General features: G+C 34.7%; 1 protein-coding gene across 5 annotated transcripts in view; it reads left to right on the top strand.

Moving 5' to 3' along the window:
- LRFN5 (leucine rich repeat and fibronectin type III domain containing 5) overlaps window positions 1-24007 on the top strand; it is a 422713-nt gene that overhangs the window by 249987 nt on the left and 148719 nt on the right. For 3 of the 5 annotated variants that reach the window (XM_066343048.1, XM_066343045.1, XM_066343049.1), the window contains one exon: window positions 23752-23821. The exons of the other annotated variants lie outside the window; for them this stretch is intronic. The gene's annotated coding sequence lies outside the window, so the exon portion shown is untranslated. The remainder of the gene's footprint in view (window positions 1-23751; window positions 23822-24007) is intronic. 5 annotated transcript variants of the gene reach the window in all.

Here is a 24007-nt window from a genome sequence, read left to right as displayed (position 1 = left end):
AATGGAGAAGGGGAAGGGGTGGGGAGAAGGGTGTAAAGAGGGACAAATATAAGGTGATGGAAAATGATTTGACTTTAGGTGATGGGTATACAACGTAATGAACAGTTCAAATGCTATAGAAATGTTCACCTGAAACTTATGTACTTTTATTGATCAATATCATTGCTAGAGTTAATTTTCTATATAAAATTTAAAAATTTTAAAAAAGACACATACAAAAAATGTTTAGTTTTTCTGTTTCCTGGGAATTATAAGAATATTAGTTTCTCTAATTTAATTAGAACAGCTCTTTTAGTTTAACACATTTATTTCTAATATCTTAGTATCTTCTGTAGGTAGAAAACTATTTTATACTCAAGCAATGATATATATATATATATATATATATATATATATAGATTGTTCTTAATTATATACATAAAGATAAACAGACAACTTGTAGCTTTATTTCTGTTACTTCAGCCACATGTAAAAAAGTAGACTCAAATACATATAAAACTAACCAAAGTCCGAAAGAGTCTTTTCCTTTTCAGCAAGTACAAAGTATTTTTTACTGATTTATACCCTAACAAAAACATACAAACCAAAAAAAAAAGAAAAATCAAACTGTACTATCTATCCTCTGTTAACAGACAATAAAGTAGATTATTCTTAAAGAGATAACCACAGGGTAACATTATCAAACCTAATTTTCTGACACTGCTGTTACCAATGTAGAATAATGTTTCATCCACGTATAAACCAGATTGAACTACTCTGTTGAATATTCAGTCAATCTGGTCTTATAGGTATTGGACACATTAGTCCTTGAGCCTGGTTATAGTATGGGAAATAACCTAACCGAAACATTACCCAAGATTTAGATGGACCAACAGGATTGCCTAAGAACGTGAAATAAAATTTAAAAACACAAAATAAAATGGAGTAAGATAGAAAAAACAGATTCAATAAAGGAAATCTCTGTTGCCATTAGGATTCATCTGGCATATATGTTCCTGGGCTAGAACAATCAATGAGGCAAACTTTTCAGGCAACAGTTTAATTGATCTCAAAGGGTAAGACTTGAACCTCCCCGAGAAACCTTTAAAAGTATCAAAGTGTAATTTTTATAAGAGGGCCTATGTCAAAATGTATTTAACTCATTAATGAGGGACACAGCAGGATGGTAAAACTGGTTCCTGTTCTTCGTTTATTGTTTCTCAATAAACCAAGCATTTTACACCTTAGGTAGTGGTCTTTGCATACCCTTTCCCTGGAATTACCTTCCTTATTTTTCTCAATTTTCTTTTTTTATTTAATTAAATTAATTGGAGTAAATAATTAATAACATTATATGAGTTTGAAGTATATAATTATATAATATATCACCTCTGTATTCCATTGTGTACTCACCACCTGAAGTCTAGTCTCACCTGCTACCACATATTTCACCCCCTTTATTGTCCTCATTGTCTCCCTAATTCCCTTCCTCTCTGGTAACCACTATACTGCTATTTGTGACTATGAAATTGTTTGATTTGTTTGTTTGTCACTTGTCTTTGAAGGTATAATGCTGTTTCACCTACTTTTTTATTTGTTCATTTTAGAGAGGAAGGGAGAGAAAGAGAGAGAGAGAGAGAGAGAGAGAAGGGGAGGAAAGGAGCAGGAAGCATTCAAGTCCCATATGTGCCTTGACCAGGCAAGCCCAGGGTATCAAACCAGTGACCTCAGTGTTTCAGGTTGATGCTTTATCCACTGTACCACCATAGGTCAGGCTTCTCTCACCTACTTTTAATCAAAGTCACTGTGACTTTACTCATCTTATCAAGCTTAATTCCCACATTTCATAATTGTTATTTTTACTCTATGGTAGTTATTACACTCTAAGAAAGATTCCCCTCACCTGACAGGCTGTGGCACAGTGGATTGAGTGTTGGACTGGGATGTGGAGGACCCAGATTCAAAACCCCAAGATTGCTGGCTTGAGTGTGGGCTCATCCAGCTTTTGCACAGACTTACCAGCTTGAGCATGGGGTCGCTGGCTTGAGCCCAAGGTCTCTGGCTTGAGCAAGAAGTCACTTGCTCTGCTGTAGCCCCCTGGTCAAGGCACATATGAGAAAGCAATCAATAAACAACTAAGGTGCCGCAATGAAGAATTGATTCTTCTTATCTCCTTCCCTTCCTGCCTGTCTGTTCTTATTTGTCCCTCTCTCAGACTTTCTGTCTCTGTCAAAAGTAAAAAATAAAATAAAAATGATCTCTAATTTCTGTGCTGTTTTATTTTTTTACATATATTGTATTTGACCTTATTTGTTTGAACAAAACGGTTTTAATACTGAGTCAAATAAAATTGGTATAATGAAATAATATTTTAATCAATTACCTTCTGAGCAGTGTTCCACTTAGTTAAGATTGATATACAATCATGTATTATACAATAATATTTGGATCAAGGATGGACTATATATACAAAAATGATCCCATGAGGTTATAATGGAAATGAAAAATTCCTATTACCTAGACAAGTTATTAGGTCATAGTGCAATGCATTACACAAATATATTGTTACACTTGCCTACAGTATTCAGTACAGTAACATACTGTACAGGTTTGTAACCTAGGAGTGTGGGGGAACAGAATTTGTCATCTCAAAGGATGTATATTTGTCATAAGAATTACTTTAGGCTGGTTAATTTTAAGAAATACGCCCTGGCCGGTTGGCTCAGTGGTAGAGCATTGGCCTGGCATGCGGGGGACCCAGGTTCGATTCCCAGCCACGGCACATAGGAGAAGCGCCCATTTGCTTCTCCACCCCCTCTCCTTCCTCTCTGTCTCTCTCTTCCCCTTCCGCAGCCGAGGCTCCATTGGAGCAAAGATGGCCAGAGCGCTGGGGATGGCTCCTTGGCCTCTGCCCCAGGCGCTAGAGTGGCTCTGGTCGCGGCAGAGCAATGCCCCGGAGGGGCAGAGCATCGCCCCCTGGTGGGCAGAGCGTCGCCCCTGGTGGGCGTGCCAGGTGGATCCCGGTCGGGCGCATGCGGGAGTCTGTCTGACTGTCTCTCCCCGTTTCCAGCTTCAGAAAAATACAAAAAAAAAAAAAGAAAAGAAAAAAGAAATACCAGATATGGGAGAAGTTATAAAAAACAAAGAAGGTACTCTGTGTAAAATACACTTACATATTTAAGGGGAATCTCAAACTGTAAGGTTATCTCCATTTTTATACCTAGAAGAGGAAGATGACCTTATCTCTATAAACTCTTATCAATGCAAAAAACTGGGAATTATATTTTCATAATAAATTTACCCTCCTTTATTGTGCTTTTCTGATAATCTCTTATAACTGATTTATTGCATTGGCAATATTATCTTTAAGTGGTGGCTTCAACTACTCTTTGAAGTTACTCAGTTTTCTTGGCTTTCTCCCATCTACACAGGAGGTATATGTGTTATTAAACTTTTGCTTGTTTTTCTTCCATTAATCTCTTTTGTTATAGAGATATCTCAGCCAAGGAACCAGAAGGGTAAAGGAAAAAATTACTTTTTCTCTCTTACAGAGCAATAGGCTGTACCATATAGCATAAGTATGTAGCAACCTCTACCATTTACAGTTATGTAAATGTACTCTGTGATGTTCATATAGGACAAATTTGCCTAAAGAGCTTATTTCTCAGAACTGTCACTGTTGCTAAGCAGTGCATGGCTGTAGTTCTAAAGAGAACAAAGAAGTTGAAATAGTGATAGAAGATTTCATTGTAGTTCTATTGACCTAAATCTAGATAAGGGTGATAATTTGACAGAATAGAGGAAGCGTGTTCCAAACTAGAAGAAGGACATAAACAGATCCTTGTGAAATGAGGAAACCAAGTGAAGGGTGCTAATGGAATAGAGGATATGTGTTGAAAGTGACAGGAATTAAGATAAAAAAGTTGTTTCCCATTCTTAAAAATGACTGTATTCCTAATGCTGGTCACATATATGCCAATGCTACTGAAGCTGACTTTCGGACATCTTTTCCACCCAAATATGTTGTCAGTTTACAACAGAAAGGAACTCTTTTAATACTTTCATCCATTGATTGTAGACATGATTCAGAGAGCCAATATTAGAGCATGTTTTCTAATCTTTTCTTATTAGGACCACCTTAGTCTGGTCCAGAAAGTGCTATACTTTATACATAAGGTATTTTTACTGTCAGTCAATAAGCATTAATTAAACAACAATAAATTTGAATTAAATGAACCAAAGGATTAACAAAGTACAAAACATAGTCCTTAACCTAAAATAACTTATAATGCAGTTCAGGAGATAACAAATGTGCATAGCGAATACTATATAAAGAGATTTTTTGAACCTACTTAAATACTAAACTCTGTTGTGCAACTAAAGGTACATAGAAAGTCAGCAATAGCAAAATAAATCACTAGGGATGTAAATCCACATAGAAAGACAATCTTACCATGGACCAGGTACTGAACTTTGTATCTGCCTGCATCACAAAATTAAATCCCTCAGAAATTTTAGGATTATTTCTCAGATGATGGAATTGACCAACAGAATTGCCAGCTCTGTTGATATTGCTCAAGTAGTATGTGACAGACAAACGAAAACCTAGAATTTTTGAGTCAGCATTGCAAGCTGTCTCACTATGCCTATGTTTCAAAGGCTCTTCATAATTTACAAATTCTGAGATGATAGTTTTTGATCTGCACTAGCCAATAGGAATGGGATTTTAGCAGAGAAAGAACAGAAAAGAGGGCAGTGAGATAACCAGAAGGTGTATATGGATCATAGATCCTCCTTTCTGTCTTAAAAAAGAGAAATCCATGCTATCATCTCCTAGGCTTGAGAAGTTTTTAATTAGACTGTAATCCATTGTGCTAAGTAATCCAGGGGGAACAGCATAATCTCCCCTTCAAACCTCAGGTTATTGGAAGCTGGACCACCTTCATTTCTAAACTTTACCATACATTAAACTGATGGTGGATCAAGAAGTTTTTTCATGAAGATAACAGGGTAGTACAAAGATAGACCTGAATATAATCTCCACAATCTTTTCTGTGCTTTACCAAAGTCTCGCTGCATCTGGTAATCATCTCAATCTTTCTGAATGGACAAGTCACAGGTCATTTAACGATAGGTTATTTCTTGTGTCATAGAAAGCCTACTGCTTTAGGAGAACTTGAACAGAACCCTATTCAAAGAGCTTTATTTATTCTTTTTTTTCTTTTTGGTCTCCACAACATCATTGTTAGGAAAGTTTTATTATCATCAGTTCATTTTAAAATAGGAAAATGACATAAATGCATCAATCTTAGTGCAATGTTTCTTGCCTCTTAACATTATATTCTAACTCTTAACTCTTAAGCACCTATTATAGCTCCTCCTCAGTTCCGACAAATAAAAAGGTACACTCTGATACTCTGGGTTGAGCAGAAATAAGGTATGTACTTTGACTCCAATCTGTCTTATCTAGAAAATTGGTAGTCTCCAGTTTTCTTAATTTCTTGAGATGGAGAGTTAATTTTCTTCCAAAAAACACAAAGTCTAGTTACACATCAAAAAGCCTCAGTTCATTCTATTAATGTACTATTGTCTCTATTTTTGGGTATTAGCCTTGACCTTGTTAAGAGAAAATTTGTCTTTCTCCTGAGTCTTAACAGCTCAGTAGCTGAGTGCATCTAAGCTTAATTCCCAAGGGTTACCCATGGTCTCAGGGTGCAGTTTCTCAAACTTTGGCAAGACTCCAGATGGTTATGCTTAGATTTAATAGTACACCAGCTTGAAAAGATCAAGGTGTTTCTCAAGTAACATTTGAAAGTTATTGTGGAAGCAGATTTTGGAGAACCTGAAAAATGAGGCTAAGAATTGAAACTTGATATTTGAGTTGTTAGTCATAGCAGAAAATTATATCTTTGACATTTCCTTATTTTTAAAAAATTTTCTATGTATTTTCCTTTTATGTTTAATTTATCATCAATTTTATAAATTGTACTCCCAAAATACATCTAACTGACAAAAATTAATTTCCTTTTAGACTTTCATTAGTTTATTCAAATATATGGTATCTCACATACATAATTTCAATAACCTAATTAGTCCTTCTGGCATTAATAGTGTTTTTATGAAACACATGAATTAATACACACAAAAACCTATTCATGTCGACAGCAAGCACTCAATATATGTTATAAATGTTTTTCTTCTATTTAGTTCTTCCCATAGAATATAGAATTACTTTAACATTTAATCATTTTAAATTCTGGTAAAATAATATGGGTAGCTAGTTAAAAAGGCAGGTTATAACAGAAGAATATTCTAGTCCTCTGGCCTACTACAACCCAAGCTATAATTCCGTTGTACCAAAGGTGTTGTTTACTTGTTACTTTTTTCTTCATTGATGAATAATATTCTTATACTGTATCTGTTTTTTCAAATTGACACATTTTCTGTTAATTTCTCATTATAGATTATATTATGACCTGATTTTCTTCATTTTTCTTCACTTCTCCTTTCTCCAGTCCCTATACTTTTTAAATATTCAAATGTATTTTAATGCTTAATATTTAATAAATAATAAGCATGCATATTTTCATGATTATATAAACGTTATTATATAAAACCACATTTTCTAGTCTCTATAATCCATTATTTTTCCTGGATGCACTAATTTACTTTTTTTTATTTTGCCTGGTTTGAGTTGAAATCATCTTTAGTTTTTTCCCCAAAGATCTAACACCTCTACCACATGCATAAATCTATCAATATTTTACCTAAGATCCAACAATCACATTTGTCCTCATACTAGAACTTCATTTGTAGTTCTATGTTTGATCAATTTTTACTGTATGTTATATATTTTTCTCTTTTCCTTTGTTTCCATATAGTATTTCCTGGGACATTTATCTACTAGCTTCTACTAGAAAGTATCCATCTTGAGTGGCAAACATTTTGAGGTTTTACATGTCTAAAAACATCTCCTTTTCTCAGACTTTTAATGGCTAGTTTTGCTGGGCACAGAAAAGTTGAGGAATAAAGTCCTCTTAACAAAGTAGTTGTTTTCCTTTTTATTGAATTTGTTGGGGTGACACTAAATAACAAAATTAGGCTTCAGATGAACAATTATACAACACGTCATCTGTATATTGTATTTGCATTTGAAGTTATTGCTCCATTGTACTGTAGCTTCTAGTTTTGATGTTACAATGTTGATGCTAAATCCTTTGCTATGACCTATTTTTTCAAAGTATGTTTTTGGATCTTCAGTCAAACTTGTTGCATTTATTATTTATTTATTTATTTATTTATTTATTTTAGTTTTGGATATTTTCTGTTATTTATAAATATTTCTTTTCTTCTGTTTATTCTTTATATCACAGTTATATTAATTAGATATTGGTTTTTATTTTTCTGTTCTTACTTCCCATTTATTGTAATTTCATTTTCCTTCAACTGTATCTTTAACTCTCCTTTAAATTTTATTTTAATCTTATATATCTTAACTTTAATTTCTGATAACATCTTTTTTAGTTTTCAGATTTCATTTTATGTAAATTTCAAATATTGATTTAAGAATCAATTTAAGCAAAGAATAGATAGCTTATCTGTTAGCAGTAGAAGAGGTATTGTCACTTTACTGTTTTGGCTTTGGCTAAAAAATTAGGAAATCTCATTATTTTATACATAGACTGTGAACCAGAATGATTTTTTGGTTGTTTAACCTCACAGACTTTCTTTCAAGTGCAATTTGCCATACAGTCTTAAATAGTTCTTGGGTTTTGTGTGGGCAAATTATCTATTTCATTTTGATCTTTCAAGTCAGTTGTGGCTAATTCTGTTATTTTCAGCCATCACCAAAGTGTTAAAATGTCTTGACCTCCATTGTTGATCCTCCAACTAACTTTGTCTTTTTGTGTTAATTCCTTATTTCATCCTTTTACAATCATTTTAAAGGGGTTAGTGAGGTGGTGACAATATGCAGATACCTAAAAGACAACTTTGTACCTTTTAACCTAATCTTGTACCATACACATGAAATTTTAATTATAGTTGACTTTCTTTAGTTCTTAGATGCTATCCATGCCTCTTTTATTGAAGTCTGTTTTTATATGCGGGTTTTTTTTTTAGTGTAAAATCTTTTTCTCCATTCTCTTAACCAGGATACTCATTTTCTTCCTTTTTACCATCTCTTAAAGGTTCTTTCATTTGAGAAATGTTTTATTTTCATTGTTTTCTTATAACAGTAAGTGTACCATCTCCTTGATTCACCATCCAATACCTAAACCATAGAGATGTCTAGTCTTTTGTTTGGTATAATATATATTCCCCATGAGAGAAAGAAATATTTTGTTGTTGATTGACTATATCATTTCAGTAAGGGTGTTGTTCTTACAGATTACAAAACAGTGTGGAATAGTGATTAACAGCATGACATTGGGAGCCAGACTACTTGGGTTTGACTCCTGGCTTTGCCAGTGCCTGGCTATATGCCTTTGGACATGTTATTTAAGTGCATTGATTTCCTTGTCTATAAAATGAATAAAACACCTAACTACTAAGGGTTTGTAATAATGAAATTAAAATATATGTTATATTTATGTTTGATATGATCCAAGTGTTTTGTAAGTGTTGGTTTAAAAATTTAATACTTTTGATTCACATGGAGTTAAACATATTAAATCCAGCTTTGCAAATGCAATCTTCTCTTATCTTGTATATAGTTCCAAAAATATAAATTAGCTTTACCTAATTCACAAATCTATAATTAAAACACATATAATCAGAACAAAATTACCCCTATTTAAATGCTAAAACATAATTAAGATTAATATCTGGTTTATTAATGTTGAATTGCACAGTCTGTTTCTTCTCATGTTCATGAAGCTTAGGGTCTTTTTAGTGTTTTCTTTTTATCTTAAGATACTACCGTTTTGCATAACAGATAAAAGCAGAGCTATAAGCATATAAAGGCAATTGCATTTCTCAGCTGCACAAAAAGAAAACTGTGTACTTATTTCTAATTTTCATAAAGTAAGCTGTAGGAAATATGAGAATATAAATATAAATTCATAAGAATAAATATAGAAACATATCTTCAAAAGTTATTGCTTTTATTACTTGGAAACATGTTTGGAGAACATATATTTGAATGTGAGAAAATATCAAGCCAGACACATTTCAAAATTATAAAAACAAAATATATTGAAGAAAAATAAAAAAGGAAATGAAAAAAGTAAATGACATATTCATTAATTATTCAATTATAACTTAGGCACCATCTAATTTAAATTTTTCTTCAGCTCAGTTTCTAAAATTATGACAACGAAACCATAGGCCAACTATTGTTTTATAAATTAAAACTTCACTATTATATTTGAGGAAGATGATAATATCATTCTAAACTTAAAATTTAGAACTATTTGCTTGACAATGCTTTATTTGTGTATAATAATTGTCTGCAGCTGTGGCTGGATGGCTCAGTTGGTTAGAGCATCATCCCAAAGCATAGAGGTTACAGGTTCAATCCCCAGTCAGGGCACATAAAGAAACAAATTGATGTTCCTCTCTCTCTCTCTCTCTCTCTCTCTCTCTCTCAATTCAGTCCTCTATTGCTAAGATCAATAAATAAAAATAAAATAAAATAATTTTAATAAATAATAATTGTCTGAAGTATCAGCAAATTTTATAACTTAAGATTTTCTAAGCTTAAGACCTAGTTCTATTTTATAGATATACCTCTTCCTTGTGCAGTGGAAGAAAACATAACAGACATAATCTAGCTTCCTTCTCCCTTCAGTGTATGTTTTTATTTTCTCAAAAGCTTCAATACTGTCCTTTAAACTAACAATACTTCAAGGTTGTCCTTAATGCTCATGTCACAGGAGTACTATGACTGGTATTTAAAAAGAATTGTTTTATATTGAAACTGAAATAATCAAAGGGAAATATTTTGGTTAGCTCTCTCTATTTATAACCTTTATATCAGTAGAACAAATTATATGCAATTTAGATTTTTTTACATTTTTAAAATTAATTTTAATTTATTGTATTTACATGGATTCAACAGTCTCACTCAGTATAACACCCTCACTCTTGAACCACATGTTCCCCAGTTATATCCCCTTTGCTCTCTCCCCCTAACTCCCTCCCCCCTTCCCTCTGATATTTGCTGTCCTGTTATCTGTATCTATGTGTTACATATATATAATTTCACTAATCCCTTTACCTTCCCTGAACCCGTCCCCTTATCCCCCTTCCCTCTGACTGCTGTCCCTCTGCTCCCTGTGACCCCACCTCTGCCTCTATTCCATTCCTCAATTCACCTTGTTCATTAGTTTCACATATAAGTGAAATCATATGATATTTCTATTTCTTTGCTTGGCTTATTTCACTTAGCATAATAATCTCAAGGTTCATCCATGCCATCACAAAAGGTAAGATTTTATTCTTTTTCACAGCTGTGTAGTATTCCATTGTGTATCTGTACCACAGCTTATTTTTTTAATTTTATTTATTAATTTCAGAGAGAGGAGAAAAGAGGGGGATGAACAGGAAGCATCAACTCATAGTAGTTGCTTCTTGTATGTGCCTTGATTGAGAAAGCTTGGGGTTTTGAACTGGTGACCTCAGCATTCCAGGTCAACTCTTTATCCACTGCGCCACCACAGATCAGACTACCACAGCTTTTTTATTCACTAGTCCACTGACAGATACTTGGGCTGTTACCAGATCCTGGCTATTGTAAACAATGCTGACATAAACATGGAGGTGCTTATCTTCTTTTGAATCAGTGATTTGGTATTCTTAGGATATATTCCTAAAAGTGGGATGGCTGGGTCAAAAGGGAGTTCCATTTTTAATTTTTTGAAGAATCTCCATACTGTTTTCCACAGTGGCTTCACAAGACTGCATTTCCACCAGCAGTGCAGGAGGGTTCCCTTTTCTCCACACCCTTGCCAGCACTTATTGTGTGACATTCAACTACTTTAAGTGTATAATTCAGTGTCATTAAGTACATTTACATTGTGTAATATCACCACTCTTTATTTCCAGAAATTTTCTTTCATCCCAAACAGAAGCTGTGTAGCCATTAAACATTAACTCCTCCTTTCTACTCCACCCCAGCCCCTGGTAAACAATATTCCACTTTCTTTATTTAGGAATTTGCCTATTCTATGTACCTTATATAAGTAAAATCACAAAATATTTGGCCATTTAGGTCTGGCTTATTTCACTCAACATAATGTGTTTAAGGTTCGTCTCTGATATAGCATGTATCAGAATTTCATTTTTATGGCTGAATAATATTCACTTGTATGTGTGTGTATCCCATTTCATTTATCCCTTTATCTGCTGATGGAAACTTAAGTTATTTCTTCTTTGTGACTTATGTGAATAATGCAGCTGTGAACATTTCTCTACAAGTGTCTTCTTTGAATCACTGCTTTGAGTTCTTTAAATATTTACTCAGAAGTAGAGTTACTGGATTGTGGAAATTCTGTTCAACTTTTTAAGGAACTGCCAACTTTTCCGTAGTAGCTGCACTATGAACATACATCTCTACAGGATTTGTTCTTACACTTCCAGGATTTTTGTACCTCCATTCATTTTACATTTTAGATTTTATATATGGGGAAAACTTTCATATTTAATGTGATTTTCTTCCACTTATTTTTACCTAAATACAGACTGTCTTTTTCTTTGCTTTTTCTTGTTATTCTTAAATATACATATTAACTATTAAGATGTGTTTGTACAAAGAAATAATTGTAGTCTAGGTCTTGCAATTTGATTGGATTATCTATTTTTTAGGTGTCAGATAAGTTTTAGAGGGCAGTGGTACTTTATAGATTCTAGTTTATTTCATTCTCCACAACTAACTTAAATCACACTGATCAGGTTGGAGAAAAGAATGTTACATTTAAGGCCCTGGTCCTCTATTGCCAGGTAAAGCAAAATCCCTTTACATTGCCCTTCTCTGTGCTTTCTCTTCTCTAGCAAAGATATAAGTTTGAGTATTTTAATCATCACGGTGTCTGTTTTTTGAGCTTTATATATAATGTTCACCAAAAGTTATCTGAACATTAATAAAGTAAGAAAAATTTATCTGTAGATCTGTAGATACCTCTTTCTCCAGATTCATATCTCTATCCCTTTACTCCATATCCAATCAATATTTCTTTAACAGGGACACCCAAAATCAAAATCATGTCCAGTATTGAAATCATGATCTTTGTTCTGAAATCTACTCTTTCTTTCACTTTCCTCAGTATATGCCTTTAGTTTCTCATGTTAGAAATTGAGCCCTGGCCGGTTGGCTCAGCAGTAGAGCGTCGGCCTGGCGTGCAGGGGACCCAGGTTCGATTCCCGGCCAGGGCACATAGGAGAAGCGCCCATTTGCTTCTCCACCCCACCCCCCTACTTCCTCTCTGTCTCTCTCTTCCCCTCCCGCAGCCAAGGCTCCATTGGAGCAAAGATGGCCCGGGCGCTGGGGATGGCTCCTTGGCCTCTGCCCCAGGCACTACAGTGGCTCTGGTCTCGGCAGAGCGACACCCCGGAGGGGCAGAGCATCGCCCCCTGGTGGGCAGAGCGTCACCCCTGGAGGGCGTGCTGGGTGGATCCCGGTCGGGCGCATGCGGGAGTCTGTCTGACTGTCTCTCCCTTTTCCAGCTTCAGAAAAAAAAAAAAAATTGAGAAGTAACTCATGGCAACCTTCCATTTCATTATTCATTCAAATCTGATAAATCAATAAATCCTACTGATTCTCCTTCTTATTCCCAAATCTGTCCACTTAATCTCAAGTTTTACTATCAACCCACAGAAGTCAGGGGCACTACTATTTCTCACCTTGCATATTGCAATATCATGCCTTCTCCAATCTCAAATTAACTACTGCATCCTTTTCCTTAAATTGGAAAATGCTTCCCATAAATTTCTATTTTATGGTCTCTCCATGCTTCTTTATAACTCTCTGGCCTCATTTTGTGCAATTCCTTTACAACCAGACCTAGATTAATAACCTTTTCTCAGTTCTTCTAAAACTCTTAAGCATTTTCGGGTGCAGGGTCTTACATGTGATCTCTTTCCTTATAGTACTCTTCCCTCTGTACTCACTCATAACTTTCTTATGTTTTATGATTTAACCATTACTTATTTACAAAAATTTACCTTGAATTTCACTTTCTAACAGTGAAATGCTCTTTTTGCAAGAAAAAATATGATTATATTTTCTGCTAAGACTCCTATTAAATGTTAAACTCCAATTTCTTTAACACTACCTACCTTACTAGCCTTCTTTCTTTATTTTTATTTTTATTTTTTAGATTTTATTTATCCGTTTTTAGAGAGAGAAATAAAGAGAAGGGGGGAGGAGCAGGAAGCATCAACTTTCATATGTGCGTTGACCAGACAAGCCCAGGGTTTTGAACCGATAACCTCAGCATTCCCAGGTCCACACTGTATCCACTGCGCCACTGCAGGTCAGGCTAGCCTTCTTTCAGTTATTCTTTTTTCACATGGGAACTTTTACACATATTGTTTCTTTAACTGCATTAACTATATTTATAACTTATTTCCTCAGGGAATGTGTTTTTGACCACTAGACTAAGTCCAGTTGTCCTGTTATATTTGCTGACAACATGTGCTAGAAATTACCACATTTATAATTTTATATTTATTTCTGTGTTTTCAAAATTGCCTTTCCCTAGGGGTAAATAACAACTATTTTTTTTTTACTTGGAGAATACTTTATTTTCTATTTTACCAAACAATTTTTTTAAGTGAATAGAAGGGAAATAGTGAGACAGACTCCCACATGCACCCTGACTAAGATCCGCCTGACAACCCATCTGGGGCTGATGTTCCAATCAGCTGTGCTATCCTCAGTGCAGACGCCAACATTCAAACCAATGGAGCTACTGGCTGCCTGAGAGTAAGAGACAGAGAAGGGGGAGAGGGAGGGAAGAAAAACAGACTTTCACTTCTTTTCTGTGCCTGACCAGGGATCAAATCTGAGATGTCCATATATCAGATTGATGCTCTATCCACTGAGCAAACCAGCCAGGGCCATAGAGAACAATTTAAATGGCATTAATTTATTTTAAGAGTTAAGAGTATATTTTAAAAATCCAGTCATCTTAATAAGAGGTAAATTAACATTTTCTATTCCTATTAATGATTATTTGTCTGTTGATTTTTCTTCTACATTTTAATTAATTTCATAATTAATGTCTTCCTAAATAAAAATATAGGTTATTACTAATTTCAAATACATCATTGTTTATTTAAAAAAAATTTTATGTGTATGTGTGTGACAGACAGAGACACAGAGACAGAGACAGGAACAGACAGAAAGGGAGAGAGATGAGAAGCATCAATTTTTCATTGTTGCACCTTAGTTGTTCATTGATTGCTTTCTCATATGTGCCTTGACCAGGGGGCTACAGCAGAGTGAGTGACCCCTTGCTCATGCCAGCAAGCTGGTGAACCTTGCTCAAACCAGTTGAGCCCACACTGGCGACCTCAGGGTTTAGAACCTGGGTTCTCTGCAACCCAGTTCAATGCTTTATCCACTGCACACTGCCTGGTCAGGCATATTTTTAGAATTTTAAGTGATTACAATCATTTGCTCTTATAAAATGGTATGTTTATGTGTTCATTTCTGTGTGTGTTTATTTTAATTTATTAGGCTGTGGCTCATAAGGTGTTATTTTCTTTTAAACAATAACCTCTTGAATTATATGTTTTTATGCTATTTTGGTAATAATTTTTAAAGTTTTCCTCTAATATTTAGAAAATCTTTCTTTTGGAAACCATTCCCTATAATTTATTTAAAAATGTATTTAGTTGAATGCTTATTTCAGCTGTACTTTATTAGTTATTATTTATAAAACTATTTAGATTTTGGATTTATTGTTAATAATATATCTGATTATATAAATTTGTTTTTATGTAATGTTCCTATTATATTCATTTTAATGTTTTGTGAATAGAGATTTTATTTTCTTTTAGATCAGAGTTATTCATTATTATTACTATTATTATTTTCTTACTGATGTTTGGTTTATATTTTTGGTATTTATCAGACTGCTTTGAACTTCAGTGGAGTTATGTTTTTATTTTTATATTAAAATATTTTTTCCTCAAGCTTATTATAATATCAATATATAAAATGATATTTTTACTTATTAATTTTTTTTTTGTATTTTTCTGAAGTGAGAAGCAGGAAGGCAGAAACACATACTCCCACATGTGCCCAGCCGGGATCCACTCTGCATAGCATGCCCACTAAGTGGCAATGCTCTGCCCATCTTGGTCATTGCTCTGTTGAAACTGGAGCCATTCTAGTGCCTGAGGTTGAGACCATGGAGCCGTCTTCAGCATCCGGGCCAACTTTGCTCCAATGGAGCCTTGGCTGCAGGAGGGAAAGAGAGGGTGGGGGGAAAGGAGAGGAGGATGGGTGAAGAAGCATATGGGTACCTCTCCTGTGTGGCCTGACCAGAAATCGAACCTGGAACATCCACATGATGGGCCAATGCTCTACCACTGAGCCAGCCACCAGGGCCTACATATTAATTTTTAACAATTTGAATAAACATTATCTTCAAACATCAAAGCAAAAAAAGTGAAAGAATTTTAAGATTTAAAAAATATCTTCTTATTTCTTATCTTGACTTTTATATCAATACTGTTATCTGATATATAGAATATTATGAAAGTTTTAAAGTTTTATCTTTATTGTAGCTTATATACATAACCTTCTATATCTGTCAGTATTTGATCAGGAAGCCTGATTTACTATGAATATTTTGAAGCAGGGTCTCTTTTAGGAGGTAAACTCTAGAAATGGCACATGGATAGTGAGAATGGTCACTTACCAGCCCTCCTTCAGCACAGGCACTGATGGGTGAACCTGAGTTGTGGGAATGGAAGCTGGGCGTGCTCATCTGTGAGGGAAACCATGAGGGGAGGTGTTGGAGGAATCTGTGGAAGGATCTTGATGCTCCTTCTGTTGTGGGTGTATACATCAGCATGGCCAGCAGTTGGAAAAAAGAGCTGGACATGAAGTGACAGAAACCAAGGCAAGCTTGGACTCACCAGCACCTCTGACTTGTGTCTCCCCTTATCTCACCCCAAAAGTCTTCATTTCTTCTTTTCATTACTCATACAATTTTCTCTTTAGAAAAGTTCTATCTTTTATTCATGCCAGGAATTCTAGAAAATATAGTTCCAGGTTACAGATTTATACTTTTAACACCACCATTCTTCACCCTTAATAACTTGGCATTTATGTTTCACTTTTTTAATAATATGATTTTTCTGAGTAATATGAGAGAAAAATCATGCAACTATCTCACATAAACTTCTCTCCCAGAGGTGATATGAGTCACTTTATCTCTTTGAATATACTATCATTTTCTAGCTGAATCACATTCACCATTTTGTAGCTTGTAATTAAATACTAGAAATAAGTTAATCACTATTAACACATTTTATGAATAGGGAAATGAGTGAAGGAGACAATTGCGTGTATGTATATGTACTTATATACCTACCTAATACAAACTATATATACACTGTACACACACATGTATATAATATATATGATTATAAATCAACAATGTCAGCAATATACATTGTACACATGTATATTGATATATATATACACACATGCTATGCACTTACATGCATATATACTACATATGTGTTTTTGTATGTATGTATGTACAAAATAAATCACCTTGGAACATGCAACTAAAATGACTGTGTAACTATTCTTTGAGTATTTCTGTCTTAAAAAGAATACATGCACACACTTTTTAATAATCCTTATTTATTGATTTTAGAGATAGAGGGAGAGAAAAAGAGAAATAAACATCGGTTTGTCATTCGCTTATTTATGCATCCATTGGTTAATTCTTGTATGTTCCTTAAATGGGGATGAAACTGCAACCTTGGCATTGAGACAGTGCTCTTACCAGATGAGCTACCCAGCCAGGTGCACACTTTTATTTTATTTTTTTTAATTTTATGTAATATAACCACAACAGTAATTTTCTTCTGTAAATAGTCATATATCTTACCTGATAGGTTTATTATCTCTTTGCCCTGAGCTTCAGTTATAATAAAATACCAAAATAGATTGGATAGCTTAAACAATAGGCATTTATTTCTCATGGTTTTGGAGCCTGAAAAGTTCAAGATCAAGGTAGTGACCAGTTTGGTACCTTCTGAGTACCCACTTTTTGGATTGCAGATCATAGCCTTCTTGTTGTGTCATTACAATGTGGAGAGAGAGTAATTGTAATCTCTCTCTCTCTTTGTTCTCTTATAAATCCACCAATCCCATCATGAAGGTATCTCTCCTAAGACCTCATATAACCCTACTTAATTTCCATAGCCCTATCTCCAAATACCATCACATTGGTGGTTAAGGATTTAACATATGACTTTCTGGACACAATTGTATGGCCACAAGTCCAGAGCAGCCCTCACCATACTCCTCAGCTAGTAATCAAATCTTGCCTTTTAGGTGACCCAGACTTTTTTACTTGAACAAACTTATTCCTAAATGATCTGTGGCACTGACAGTCTTGCCCATATCAGGTTGTTGCAGTTTGCTATTGACTCATTACAGGGCATGAAAGCATTAAGAAGTGCCAAACAGTGCTCCCTCCATTCTAAATATATGCCTTTTCACTTCCACTGTAAAACATCATCCAATTTCCCCTTAATAATCAGGGTAATCATCCTCTTCTGTGCCTGTTGATTTACTGGCATGAGAAACCCAACCTGACCAGGTGGCATTTTCATTTCCCAGTTTAATGGAACCACTGTTGTGACCCTAAGTATGAATATTTCTTCCTTCAGAATTAAGATTCTTAGACTAGCAGAGCTCAGAGTGCAGTGATGAGAAGCAAAATTTTCACTAGAGGCTCATTAGTGACAATAATGAAAGGAGCTATTCACATATACACAACATGACTCCTGGACTTGTAATCTTGGATATGGGAAAAGAAGCACCATATAGTGGGCAATTACTCAGAGCATATTCTTTATCCTAAAACACATTGCCACAACCCCACAATATTGTACCACACAGGAGCACTATAACTGAGTCTTCGAAATTCCATTCTATTAGGCTATAGTGTCAGGTGTTTTAGGTTGATAGCACACATGGTACTATTAGTAAATTCCGAGAATGTGACTCATACATTTTTTTCTTTAAAGTGAAATACTGGTTGGAACAGAAACATTGTAGGTAGGGAAGGCAAGCCTATCTTCAGAATAAATATCTATTTCTCTGAGAACAAGATGCTGACTGTTCTGTTTTAGAAGTGGTCTAGTAAAATCAACTTGTCACCAGGTAGCTGGCTGTCCTCTCTCAGGGAGTCATGCCATATCAAGGCTCCTTGTTGATTTCTGCTACTGCTGGTTAGATCATTCAGCAGTGTTTCTAGTCAGACCATCCTTGGTAAATGCAAGTTCACTTTTATAAGCTCAGATATTACAATATTATAGCCACTATGACAAATTATTTTTCACAAGAACAGAAGTAGCTGGAGGAAAAGACTAACACCCACAGGAAAGTCATCCTATTGACCTGATTAAGAACATTTCTTGAGGTTGCTGTGTCCTGAGCATTCATGAGAAACAAAAAGTTCTTTATTTTCTAGACAGTCAGAGAGAGCTACCTTTAAAGCACTTCCACAGAATCACTTGTAACCAAGTTTTCAATTACATTTTTTTTCAAATCCTTAACCATTCAGCCAAAATGTTTATCACTAACCATGAGTTAGATAAAATGCATATATCTGTCCATCTCTTTTTTTAGCACACTTACACCCAGGTGCACTGATCAAATCCTTCCTCGCTAGGGAAATGTTCCTTCACCCCTACCTTTCAGTTTCACACTGAGTGGTATGTTAATGATAAAGCAGCTGCTGTCTACATTTGTAGTTTTCCATCAAGACAAAGAAAATTTGATGCATCACTTTGAACAGGCTATTTATAGGTCAGTTATTGGCTTTTGTATAATCAATCATTCACTTTTCCTACTTTCTTAGCTTTGTTTTTTGTTTGTTTGTTTGTTTTTGTATTTTTCTGAAGCAAGAAGCAGGGAGGCAGAGAGGCAGAGAGGCAAAGAGACAGACTCCCACATGCTCCCTACGAGGATCCACCCATCAAGCCCGCTAGGGGGTGATGCTCTGCCCATCTGGGGTGTTGCTCCATTGCAACTGGAGCCATTCTAGTGCCTGAGGCAGACGCCATGGAGCCATCCTCAGAGCTGGGCCAACTTTGTGCTCCAGTGGAGCCTTGGCTGCAAAAAGGGAAGAGAAAGAAAGAGAGAGAAAGGAGAGGGGGAAGGGTGGAGAAGCAGATGGGTGCTTCTCCTGAATGCCCTGGCTGGTAATAGAACTCAGGATTTCCACACGTGTAAGCTAACTGGCCAGGGTTGCTTTGTTGTTATTTCATATAACTCTCTCCTAGTTTCTTCCTTCCCTGGGGCTATATCTTTTTTGTGAACAGAGAGTTGCTTAGATTCTTTATTTTGGACTACTGACTCTCTGCACAGCCTTAACAGTGTGAAGTTGTGTCCGTATTACTTATTATTGGGAATCTGACAGTTAAGGAAAGTTCTTTGTTAACAAACTACACCCCATATATAAGCAAGGGAATAAGGTTTTGTGTATGCTTATATATTTGTGTGTTACTTTAGTGCCCTACTGTCCTGCTTTTCAGCAAAAGCATGGTCTGTACTTACTCCAGAGTGACACTACCAGCTAATCATGTCAGTGGGATTCCAGTGGAGGGATGCTCCACTTATCCCTAAACATTATTATGTGTCCGGGTACCTCAGTGAAATTAGGTCACTTTGCACAATAAAGATCCAAAAATCTTAAATATTTATTGCAAAATTTTTTCTCTTGTTTTATGAGTTTCTATATATTTTACTTATACTTATTGTTTGCTTAATTATTAAATTACTTATGTATTTATTTACATTTGATTCAGTTATTTTATTGGGTATTTTAGAGCTGAAAGAGTTAAAAGCAAGAACTCAAATTAGCATGTTGAATGAGATCTTTATCTGTATTTGAACTCAGCTAATGCTAAGGCAATTCTGTTAACCTTGACCAATCATTCTAGCCTGCCAAGACCCTCTTTATACTAACTACCAATAAATTGTGTTTACATTTCTATTTTATCTTAACCATTTAAAAAGTACACCTCCTAGGTCTTCATCTAATTACTTCATGTTTGTGTTAAATAATATAAAGTGACATATGTGTTTCTAATGGATTTCAGAAAAGAAATGTGAAATTAGTAGTGACAAAAGAAATCTTAGAAACCTGAAGCATAAAAACTGATTTTTCATCATTATTTACTGTTATATCTGGAATATTGTGGCTTAAAAAAAACTAAGACAAAGGTATAGATTAAGAAAAAAAATATGTGGCAGTTTCCGTCTTCAAATGTGCTATTGAGAAGAAAAACAGAGTTGAGACCAGAGGAGTTAAACAGAGCAGCAATTTTGCAAATAAGAAAGGGTGGTGGTGGCAAATAAATACCCATTACTTCAGTTTACTAGTTCACTATGATATGACTGTAGGCTAAGATATGGAATGTCTCCTCTTTTCTATAAGGACACAAAATTGTGCAGTAAACAAGAATTTGGAATAAACCCCTAGCCTGAGCATCTTAAGCAGATGCTTATGTTTGGAAATAGAACACCTGTCAAGTACTCTAAAGTTAAATAGATCTCGACTTTAATAGGGGTAAAAGTAGTCAAGGGAGCATTAAAAACTAATGGGTGAATAAATGAGGTAGAGAGAAAAATATTTTGGAAATCTAGTTAAAAATCTTTGAAGTTCATATTAAAGTAATGATTTTAGATGGAAGTAATGGGTCATCCATAAATAGCATATAATCAAAAAATAATTTTAATCACGTTAAAAAAGCTGTTTTTAACTTCTAAAAATGTGGCTTCAATTATCCTTAAAATTCACTGAATTACACCATTCTATAAAACTTTAAATATCAAGATGAGCTTAGAAATTATATAACCTTCATCTTAAAACTCACAAAAGATATTAAAGGGCCCTATGAATAAAACCAGTTTATTTGGTATAGATGGAAAGAGGACTGGTATACATTTCTGTGAACTTAAACTTTGTTTTTTTACACTGGAAATGTAAATTATTATGGCTCCATTATTTCTAGAACAATAAATATCTCTGGACAAATGGGATCGTGTTGCGTGAAAAAGTTTTCTAAAATATTCTGTGAGCAAAGAGAAAACGTTTTTTTCCGACAATCTCAGAAAATAAAGATTATATACATGAATTATGAAAGCAAAAACATTTGGAAAATGAGGTGAAAAAAATGCATGTGTATACATACACACATATGTGATATATATGCATAAATATGACATTTGATGTTCATTTATGTCTATGCATCTGAATATTTGTTATAAGGTATGCATGTTGTAAGTTATTAAAAGAAAACTCTTTTGGTTCCCTCTGATTTGGGGGCTGGGGGCCAAAGCTTGGGAAAATAAACTAATTGTTTTCATATTATGAAGTGATCCAGCAGAAACTAGGATCACATCTTACTCAGATTGCTAACAGACAGAATCTCTGGGATTGTGAGATTGTAGTGCTCATTCTGTGAAACAATGTCTTTGCCTCTGTATGAGTGCACTACTACACTCAAACAAACCCACTCATGGAGACTGAGATGCCTCTAGAGAAGCACTTTCCTTTCTTTGATAGTATGTGTGTGTGTGTGTGTGTGTGTGTGTGTATATATATATATATATATACACATTGTGCCAGTTCAACGTGTAAAGAATGTTGATTTGATACACTTATATATTTAATTTCTATATTTCTTTTCCTTTGTTTTAACAGCCCTTTCCCTCCACAACGGATATCTGTCTAGTCAGTGATTTCCCTATTCAGCTTGTATCTTCCCAAGGTGAGAGGAAGGTAGAGGCAGAAAGAATGGAAAGGAATGGCAGAGGAGCAAAGTGCAGTTCCCTATTTGATGGGGCTAGGACGGGTGCATTTTCTCTGAGCCTAATGCTTCATTGGGAAGCTGACTAAACCTGACTGATTTCTCCAATTTCCCACCTCAGAGAATTGCTCGGGGGAAAGAAAACCCTATCAGGAACCTCTGGGGAGTTGAAAGTTGTCAGCAACTAATTCCACTTGGTTTTCCAAATCAGGGCACTGGGAAGTGGGAATTCCCTAAAGAGTCTAACAAATGATAAATAGACTTAATTGTAGTGATTATTTTGCAAGCAAAATTTATTTTTACCTTTTACACCAAGAAAAAAAGATTTCATGTAATAACGTAAGAAAAAAAATCCCACACGCATTCCGCGCAAGAGCCAGAATTTGAAAAAATAATGTTGCTTTACAACAGCCTCAATAGTCATGTTAGTGTTAGAGAAGCCTCCGCAGCCTGCAGTTAAGATAAATCTGAACTTTTTTCCAGCCCACTACCCTGCTAGGGCTGAGATGAGGGCAATGTGGAAAGACACATAAAAACAGAGTATACTCCCATCTGCATTTTAGTCCCCTTGACCTTGTCCTAATGGTAGATAGGAGAGGTTGGAATCAGAAATGAGATTAAAGCATTACATTAGAACTACCCAATTTTATTAACTTAAAGCAATCTGAAAGTTATAGAATCTAGCCAAAGTAAAAACCCACTTTAAAGAAAAATATAAATTTACAGTGAATGATATTTGCTGAGTAAAGATAAAGATGTAGGTTAGAGCAAGAAAATATGGATCCTTTTTTCCAGTTATTGTTCCAAAGGTACATCTGAAACTTTTATTTTCTGCGTGTGCAACTTCTCTGTCAAACAGATGAATTGTGATATTTAAAGAGCTGCTGCTTTAAAATAGCTAAAATAATTTATTTGAGAGTTTATAAAATGATATTCAGCATTGAAGCTTGTAATGCAGACCAAAGAAAACTAAATGCTGGTGTAGTTCTCATGTATTTCTGGCTTATGGACCAATTCTTCACAAGCGTATTAACTGTTGGAAATGTAGAAATGCTGTGTGCCTGTGGATGGGCTGCACACAGCATTAGCATACACACAAGAATTACACTTAGCATTTAAGAAAAAAAAATCTTGCATCATCTGAAAAGAAGATAAAGCCAAATACATGAGATTTCTACATTGTAAAACACATCAAAATATTGGAAAAAAATTGGCGGGAGCATTCTTATCTTAGCACACTTACAGTGTAATAATGTATTTTTAAAAATCCTATAAAACACCAGTATGAACTATATTAATCTATTTTGTACTATTTAAGACTCAAATAGAGGAAAGCCTGAATGTTTTATTTTTGTTCTACTTTGAAAATAATATATCAACTATTGTGACATTTTAATGCTATGCATTTCATCTTGGGACTATAGATTATGGCATAGTCCATACCTGTTACCATCTACCTAGAGAGATGCTTCAATGGAGTAAGTCCTTGCTAGAATGGCATATCTAGGGAGAAAGATCCTCAGTGTGTTTTCACCCCAGCACTCTATTTCTGTACTAGCCAGCACAACATACCCTACTTGTGAATTTCTTCCTAATTTATGAATTAAGAACTATGAACACAGATAATATAAAAAATATAAGTAAAATTAAAAAGTTTTTTTTAAAGCAGTTGAAGTTAAAGTAAAAAGAGTGGGAACAATAATACTTATCATCTTGCTGCATCTCTTGCCTGTGTCTCTTCTGTGTTCTCTTCCTTAGGGTTTCTGGAAGAAACTAAGATAACAGGGTAGAGGAAGTGAAGAAATAAGGATAAGAAAATAAGATTACAGTAAGTGATTTCTCAGTATAAATAACATGACACTATTTTGAAAAAGTCATTAAGCAATGAGTGCTTGACAAATGAATGAATAATAAGTCTGTAAAGAAATCAAGATTAACTTGTGTTAGACTGGTGTGGAAAATGTTCACTTCTAAAAGATAACGTTTAAAAATATTGGTGGCCATGAATGTGTGG

This window comes from Saccopteryx leptura, chromosome 6, assembly GCF_036850995.1.
Source record: "Saccopteryx leptura isolate mSacLep1 chromosome 6, mSacLep1_pri_phased_curated, whole genome shotgun sequence".
Classification (NCBI taxonomy): Eukaryota; Metazoa; Chordata; class Mammalia; order Chiroptera; family Emballonuridae; genus Saccopteryx; species Saccopteryx leptura.
This window is presented reverse-complemented; position numbering and strand designations above follow the sequence as displayed.